This window comes from Lissotriton helveticus, chromosome 4_1 (assembly GCF_964261635.1).
Source record: "Lissotriton helveticus chromosome 4_1, aLisHel1.1, whole genome shotgun sequence".
Classification (NCBI taxonomy): domain Eukaryota; kingdom Metazoa; phylum Chordata; class Amphibia; order Caudata; family Salamandridae; genus Lissotriton; species Lissotriton helveticus.
The window spans coordinates 23,810,813-23,820,007 of NC_136063.1; the positions used below are offsets into that span (position 1 = coordinate 23,810,813).

General features: G+C 44.9%; 1 long non-coding RNA gene across 1 annotated transcript in view; it reads right to left on the minus strand.

Moving 5' to 3' along the window:
- LOC144826918 (uncharacterized) overlaps window positions 1-8,766 on the minus strand; it is a 69,480-nt gene extending 60,714 nt beyond the window's left edge. Inside the window, exon 1 of the long non-coding RNA XR_013609970.1 lies at window positions 8,633-8,766. This is a non-coding gene — a long non-coding RNA (uncharacterized LOC144826918). The remainder of the gene's footprint in view (window positions 1-8,632) is intronic.
- Window positions 8,767-9,195: the final 429 nt, after the last annotated feature.

Below are 9,195 nucleotides of genomic sequence, written 5' to 3' on the forward strand. Positions count from 1 at the left end.
GGAAGAAGGAGAAGTATCGCCGAAGGTGCAGACGCCCCCGGTGGACCCAGCCAAGAGAAGCAAACAGCCATCGGTCAGGACCCGGTAGGCTACAGCTTCAATCACTGGATTGCTCACCAGAGGCAGTAAGGAAAAGGACACAAAGGCAACAGAGGCTATGAATGTGGGGGACAATGCTGACTCTCAGGAGGCTGGAGATTCAGTCAGAGGGCGAAAAGGGGGTACTGGTGATACGCAAGCCCCCCCCCTGGGGGAAGATACTGGATGTTCCCTGGCTAAAACCCCCGCAAATGGCAAATACCGCTACAATGCATACCCTGACAGGGCCAGACAGTGGGGTACAAACTATTAACAATGTATCTATGAGCAAGGAGCGAGACTGAGCTAGCACTCAATAGCAGAGTGGTTTGGCTATGAAAACTACCATGGATCAGCAGGCTCAGCAGGGTCTCAAAGCCCCCATAAGGATCAACGGTGACATGATGGTAGGGGTTGAGACTGTAAATTCAGGCACCTCGGAGCAGAGTTTAGCAAGACTAGTCTGGATTCAGAGAAAGAAAAGGAGAAGGTCCCTAGCGAGTGTTTCTACTCAGGGTCAGAAGGGGCAGAATGGTCAGAAGAGGAAGACGAACGAAGCTCTTATATGGGGGATAGTAACGTGCAGTCCAAGAGTGATCCTGAGCATGTACTCCCGGCGACGGCGATTAAATTTACCACCCTATCAAAAACACGTGACAGGCCCCAACGAGATTTAAGCTGGGATCTTTCCTCCGCAATGCAACTCCAGGGCAGCCCTAGTCTGGAAACGACCCAATTTTCGCTACTGGAAGTTATTCATCAAGAAATCCTTGCACACAGGGAAGAAACATGGCAGGACAGCCGCAAATCTCAACCTGCAATGAGGAAGATGCAGGGCGTGGTCAGGAAATTATCTAAAGCTTGTGTCAACGTGGGGGACAGAGTATCGAACCTTGAGGAAAGGGTAGTCTCAGTAGAGGCAGAGGTCGCCACGGCTACCAGTAAGGTTAAATCCCATAGCGCCCAAGTTATTGATATCCAATGGAAGCTAGAGCACATGGAGAACAGGCTCAGGTGGAATATTCTGAGGGTCTTGGGAATACCCGAGGGATCAGAAGGGACGGATGTCATCAAGCTCTTTGAGTTGGCATTCCCGGAGCTATCTAGCTAGAATTGGTCTGGAGAAATCCAGAGGGCGCACCGGACTCCCTTTAAAATCTGCCGCAATGCGATGGAAGGGGACAAACCAAGGGCGATTTTAATCTTCCTGGGCAATTTTATTTTGAGGCAGAAAAAGCAAGACCGGACGCAAAGAGGTCCTGCGAAGGAGTTTCATTTTTTGTCTGCCCAGACTATTGCCATACGACGGTTGAGAGGCACTGGAGGTTAAGACAAATGATCAAGCCGTTCCAGGAGGAAAAAAAATGCAGGTGTACCTGATAAATCCAGCACAACTGAAGATAATCAATGAAGGGCGGACACAATATTTTGCATCAGAAGTAAAAGGGCAAGAATATCTGGACTCTCTTGGTAGTCAGTGAATTATTATGTACACCCTATTATAGCAGGATCGGTAGAGCACGGTTAGTTGATAGAAAAAAAATGCAATAAATGTAATAAGGGGTATTAAGTTTTTTTGAAGTAGTCCTTAAGTTAGTCCTCACTGTTTTCGTTGCAAACCATCACATGCACAGACATAGGTCTGAGCGCTTCACGAGGGAGGGTGCAGTGTTCAGGGGAGATGGGGGCAGTGGGGGGAGGGGAGGGTAGAGGGTGAGGGTTGGTTGAGGGGCGTTGCGGTGGTGGGGGAAAAAAATGCTAAAAAGAGAATTCTTGGCACAAATGTAAATGTAATCCGACATGTGAAATGTGACTTATGTAACAAATACGTTTCCTTAGTCAATTTATGTGGTCTAAAAAGACAGTAGAATGTAAACAGAAATATGTTCAAACTTAGGATCTGTTCTCTGAATGTTGGGAGACTAAATGATGGGAAAAAAGGGTAAGACTGGCTGAATTTGTAAAGTCTGAACAGATGGACATCCTGTGTCTACAAGAGACGCATCTACCATGGGGGTAAAAAGATCTGTTGAATTTAAGGGGATATGAGATCTTATCATGCTCCTCCCAGACCTCAACAGTGAGGGAGGTGGCTATCATAGGAATGGTTGGTCTTGGCAGGGCAAAGCGCTTTAGGGCAGACGCCAAGGGCAGATGGGCACTGTGTGAAATGAATATAGGTATCACCATATGTGGGATATATGGATCAAACCAGAATGACCCAGAGGTTTTCGAACACATTGAAAAGGAATTGGCCGGTTGGCCTGCCCCTAGTGTGGTCTGTGGGGACCTGAATATTGCAGCAGATTTTGGGGGAGAAACTCCATATGCTGTTGGCAAACCCAGGGTCTACCGGGCTCCATGTTACTGTTGCATGGATTAATTGATGTGTGGGGGAACTAGGAACCGGGAAACCCGGGGTTCACATACTTCTCATCCCCATTCCAGAAGTATACTAAATTGGACTATTTTATGGTTTCCACTACAGAACTCAGCAAGGTAAAGATTCAGAAATTACCAAAAATAATTTCAGATCACAACCCATTAAACCTGATTCTGGACTTACCTTTGCCAGTTAAGAAGCATAGGCCCTGGACCTTCGATAGAAAGCTAATAGCAGACGTTGCCTATGTGGAGCATATTAAGATTTGGTCTATGGGGTATTTCGACGCAAACAGGTTTAGCGCATCACGAAATACTGTCTGGGATAGTTATAAAGCAGCACTAAGGGGGGAGACCATTAGTTACGCAGCCCAATCGTGGAAAAAGATTGGGTTAGAGAGGGAACAAATTGGTAGAAGCAGAGGAGCAACATGGAACTGATATATCGCAGGGCAGAGATGGGACCGAAAGTCAAGCAAGAGTCAGCTCTATCAAAGCTGAACTACATAAACAAATGGCAAAAAAAGCAGCCTCCGAATATCAAGTGCAGAAATGTAGGCTTTACGAGACAGGTGAACAGGCAGGAAGGGCACATGCACTCCGTATTAGACAGGCTGCCTCTAAAAATGGTATAACTCGTATCGTGGAGAAGGGCCAGGATTATGTTGAACCTCCGGAAATTCTGAATGTTTTTAAAAGGTATTATCAAACACTATACCAGGAGGAATTAACCGTAGAGATACCAATTGGAGAGCTGGGGGAGTCAGGAATTAAACTTGGTCAGGAGGAAAGGGAAATCTTGGAGAAGAATATCACTCTGGTTGAACTACTAGGGCCTATACAACATCTAGCACTAGGTAAGGCAGCGGGCCCAGACGGCATACCCCTAGAAGTATATAAAAAGGTATCAGAAGAAATAGCCCCATTGCTCCTTGGTTTTATTTAATGGGATAATAAATACGGGTAAAATAACTGAATCATGGAAAAATACAAATATAGTGGTGTTTCATAAGAAGGGAAAGCCAAAAGAAAATCCTGGCTCCTATAGACCTATATCCCTTATAAACACAGACAATAAAATGTATGCAAAAATGTTGGCAGTCCGATTGGGGAAGATCAGTGGGAGTCTGGTCTCTCCCTTGCAATTACTCTGTTTGATATCCATGCTGCGGGGGAGGGGGGATGGCAATGATCCTCCTCGATGCGGAAATAGCATTCGACCGTGTTAGGTGGGATTATCTGTGGGGAGTGCTGGGGGAAAGAGAGTTTGGACCAAGAATTCGGAAGGCTATCCAAGCGATGTATTCAGACCCAGTTGCTAAGATTCAAATGATGGGTGAAAGTTCAGATAAGATCTATATAACAAGAGGGACACGGCAGGGGTGCCCCTGCTCACCCATTTTGTTTGCGCTCATTATAGATCCCTTGATACAATGGATAATGGATAACTTAACAATAAAACCTGTAATTACTAAGGGCTTCGAAACTAAAATCTTGCCGTACGCCGATGATCTGCCAGTTATGTCTGTGGAACTGGATGGAGCTCTGCGGGCCCTGGTTGATATCACCAAGTCATTTGGGAGGTGTTCGGGCTATCGTCTTAATGTAGAGAAGACTCAAGTGCTCTGTTACCAGAATATAACTAAATCGGTTCCGAGGTTTGTCGACTCGGCTGTGTATCTAGGAGTAACGATTAATGCTCTACCCGACCATATCATCAGAGACAATTTTACCCCAATATTAAAATCAATGGAGGTAGATTTGAAAAGAATGGATACATTACATCTGTCAACTATAGGGCGTGCTAACGTCCTCAAAATGACAATGTTTCCTAGGATTTTATACTTGTTTCGGGCTATCCCCTTCCTAATAGATGAAAAACGTATTAAACTAATAGAAGCTACATTTATGAATTTTTTATGGCTATACGTAAGGTCAGAAGATCCCTGAAATGTATGTCATTGCCGCAAGAAAGAGGGGGCTTGGGGCTACCCAACATAAGGTTTTATCATTGGACCTGTTTATTAACTCAAATGGCAGTCCTATTCGACCCTGCCGTGAATGAACCAAATGCCTCTTATAGAAATGACAACTCCCCGTCAATATATGAATTAATACTAGGAAGGGAGGCAATTGGTGTATTATTGAGAAGGAAGGAGCGGCGCTACTATAAGAAATTGAGATACAAGACGATAGAAAGTATCTGGGGGCTCTGCACGGCAGTGCAGAAATGTTTGGGAAACCCTAGATATAACCATCATACACCCTTGTGGAATTCGGGGTTGTTCCCAAACCTATGTAGTGACGGTATGTGGAGACACTGGGAACAACAGGGCATTCTGACAGTGGGGGATATTATGGTCAGGGAAGAGATTAGACCCCTAGAAGATCTTCAACAGAGGTATCCCCACTAGGTAATCAAGGTTTTAAGTATGCTCAAGTTACCCAAACTATAAAATATAAGACGCCACGCATTGTGTTAGGGAAAAGGTGTAGTATACTTGACTATCTGATGGGAGGAGGGCGCAGAATAAAAGGCATAGATAGAACATTAATGGAGGGAATTCAGGATGACATGGAAAAAAACGAGGCTTCATGGGCCATAAAATGGTAAGATCCTGATGTAGACTTGGATAGAGCATTACAGCAGGATAAAAGATTCTTGCGGTAATCTAACTTAAAGGCGCAACATTTTAAAACGCTTTTTAATTTAAACTATACACCCTCCAAACTATTTGAATGGGGGAAGGGGGAGGATGATAGATGCCCCAGGCGCTCGGAAGGCCCAGCTGATCTTATACATATGTTCTGCTAGTGTGAAAAATGATCAAAAGAGAGATCGAGGCATTCTGGAAGGGGCTGCAAGACATTAAGATAAGTCTATCCCCAGCACTGATGATTCTAGGCTGTGAAAGCAAGCTGGCCCTGAAAGCAGGGACGGAGGCCTTGGTTTTTTATCTCAGTAGCAGTTCTCCGAATCCTTATCTCAGCAGCCTGGAAAGATACGGCTGCGTCATCTTTCCAGATGTGGCTAACCAGACTTTTAGATATACATAATCTAGAGGCGGCCGTATATGAGCTCAAGGATAGAAAATCACGGGAGATGGGTCTAAAGATCTGGGCACCCGTGAATAAATGGAGGGTCACCAGTCTGCTGTAGCTAACAATATAACGCTGAACTATATAATGATGTATGTAATGTTTTTTTTTCTTTATACTTACCTTTTATCCAGACCTGCACTGGCTCCCCGTCAGCAAGAGAATCACGTTCCGACTCCTCACCCACGCACACAATGCTCTCAACAACCAAGGCCCCAGATACCTCAACGACCGCCTGACCTTGTACACTCCCACCCGCCAGCTACGATCGACCAGCCACGCCCTCGCCGCCGTTCCCCGCATCCGAAGAGCCACAACGGGAGGAAGATCCTTCTCCTACCTGGCTGCCAAGACGTGGAACTTCCTCCCCATCCACCTCCGCCTGACCCAGGACCACCTCTCCTTCAGGAAGCAACTCAAGACCTGGCTGTTCGAGCAGTAGAGGACCCCCCTCCCCCAAGCGCCTTGAGACCCTCCGGGTGAGTAGCGCGCTATACAAATGCTTGATTGATTGATTGATTGCATAATTTGTATCTGTATGATTGTGTATATATGATGTCTCTCTTATTTATAGGCTGCAATCTGTTTTAAGGATTTTGTTCTTTTAATGTTGGATAATATTTATTTCTTGAATAATGAAGTTATTTATTGTACTGTGTCAATCAATTTTCAATGAAAAAAAGAAAAAAAAAAGAAATTTCAGTATTTCATGTGAAAAAAGTACATTGAAGTACATCAGAATCGAATCAGTGCTGGCTCGAGTTAGCGATTACTTGTTTATATGATTAATTTCAGAGTTGGTTGATCATTTTCAACTAATAAATTATTAAGGCCCTGAAAAGGCAATAGGTCTATTCTCAACAAACATCAGAAGTAAACCTTGCCTTACAGATAAAATCACTTGTAGTTCTTCAAGTTCCTTTAACTGACACCAGATCCTGACACTGACAGCATCCCTCTGCTCTCCGCTCCCTACGACTCTACCCGTCTCCTATCTAGCTCCATTTTGGGTCACATGGCTGCAGTCTTTCTCACTCATCACCCCTCTAGTGGTGACCAAGTTGTGATGGCTCCAGGAGGTCTTGCCGAAACCCTTTATATCGACTAATCCATATTGACCAATCCTCATAAACCCAGCCGGTCTCCCAAATCTTCCCCACTAACCATGCGTCTCTAGAGAGTAAAACTTTTGAGCATGAGCATTTGATGACATTTACACCACCATTTTTTAGTAGCTGTTTAGAGTTATTTTGGCCAAGAAAATGCATTAACCCTTTCTATGCTGATGACGGAACCGCTCCATCATCAGCTGCGGTGGCGCTGTGCTGATGGAGCGGTTTCGTCATGGCCCGGCCGCCACGCCTGCGTGGCGCAGATTCCGCACCTGCGCTGGGCGTTCTATTGAGCGGGTGGGGCCATGACGGAACAGCTCCGTCATGAGCACAGCCCAACCGTGGCTGATGACGGAGCGGTTCCGTCACCAGCATGCGGCCGCCCTGCCCCCTTAGCGCTGAGGAGGAATAGCCGCCGCAGCGATGTGGTTAAATCAAATCCAGCTAGGGTTTTAAGCCGCCAGTCCTTAAAAAGCTGTGGGGCTTGTTGGGTTAAGTGTGTGTCTAAAAAGGAGTCTGGCAGAACCCTGACAACTTTTACTGTCACCCTTGACAGCGGAGATGGGGGCAGCAGGTGGGAAAGACCTTTTCCTTTTAGTTATTCACTCTACATGCCTTGTGGATATACCCTGGTCTGATCTCCTGGAGGGAGGGATTTTGAATGGCTCACCGAGCCCTCATGATTGAGACCAGAGATACTCAAAGTACGGCCGGAGCCACATGCGGCCCTCCTGACCCACACATACGGTCCCCTGGTCAACAGCAGCAGCACTGGGCTGCTGTTTACTCAACTCGTGCAACAACAAAGAGGGGATGCTAGTACTGATATGTTCTTTTTATAAAAATTACTTTATAGTTGACCCGACATTTTTCCAATTCATTATTTTCCAGTTTCTGTGTATTTTATGTTTGAATGAAAGTGGTGTGAATGTGACATGCCTGAAAAGTGATGATATGGTTGAAACTTTTTACTGTTTTGTGTCCTAATTCTTATTCCTATTGCTTGTTAAGAATATAACCTGTAAAGGCGCACTAAATTTGAAATGGTGTTCAATTTTTGAATTATTTTGAACAAATAGCTATCTTATAGCCACCCCAGGTATTGAACTGGTGTCTGTACTTTGGTGAAAGTAATTGTTATAAAAAGAACATATCAGTACTGGCATCCCCTCTTTGTTGTTGCACTTCTAAGGCTCAGCCTTACTGATTAGAGCCAGCCCTATTTTGTTATTAGTAGTTTACTCAACTCAGCACTAACATTGAAAAAAATGCTAAAGTAATGGGCAGTCATTTATTTAAAGGTTAATTGAAGTAAAATAAGGAAGCAACTAGGATGTCCTGCACCGCTAAACTTTAGAAGCACATATACTTTCAAAGACATCCTGCAGCAAATGTGTAAAAGTAAGAAAGTATTTTCAAAATTCAAAAAGTGTATTTCATTGACATGCAGAACCGTTTCACCTTAGTAAATCAGATTATATAAAGTAATTTAAGAAGTATTTGTTTAACGTGATCATTTTTAAACATGAATTTAGAAACATGCATTTTCTGTGAGTTTTATATTACATGAACTGGTATCCGAGCGCTTTATATGAGCACCAGTTGTGGTACAGACAGACACATTCATTTTGTTAGGCACGGGGAGGGGAGATTAAGCGATTTGCTCAAAATCACAGAATGTTGAGAATTTATTCTGAGATTCGACTCAGTTCCCCAGCTTCAAGGTTGACCACTCTAGCAGTTATGCCACATCCTGGACAGGAATGCCCCTTATTTATGAAATACAGCACATTCACTGAAAGACATGCACAGCCACTCAGCTTTTTAACACATTTTATTCATGACGCTTTCAAATCTCTCCTTGTGCTCATGGCTTTCCCTAGGGGCACCTGTGGTGATGCCCATCATGGGAGCTGTTGCCTTAAACACCTATAATGTTGGTTCTAGAGATGAAGTCTTACCTGCCCCTATCAGGAGAGCCACAGCCAGGAGACAGACGAAGAGGCTCTTCATTTCTTCAGGATGCTGGAGGGCGCATGCAAACCAAGGATGTGTATGTGTGTGTGTGGGTGAAGTGCCTGTGGGAGGGAGGATGTGGCACACTATATATGCACACACATGCTGTACTCCCACAGCTCTGCTCATCACAAGAGGGAGGGGTATCTAGAGTTGAGTGAACCCTCTTCCTTCTCTTTCACTTCTTCTTCCTCTTAATATTATACCAGTTTACGTAGAAGTATATGTTACAGGGGTGGCTGGTTTTCATGGGTGAGATGGGCACTGCCCTGCCACCCTTGGGGGATTAACAAAATGTGAGGTGGAGTTCCGAGCAGCTAGCAATCAATTGGATTGGTTGCTCGGTGAACAAACATGGGCAAATCTGGGTTTTCTTTGAGGGGTGGGGGCGGAGGCGTATTGGCTCTTGGCTGGATCTGCCTCTGCCTCTGCTGTGCATGCTTTTGGCTGGGAGAAGATTTCTTCAAGCTGGAGCCAGAAAGCAGAGCAGTGATGACACACAGGGGGG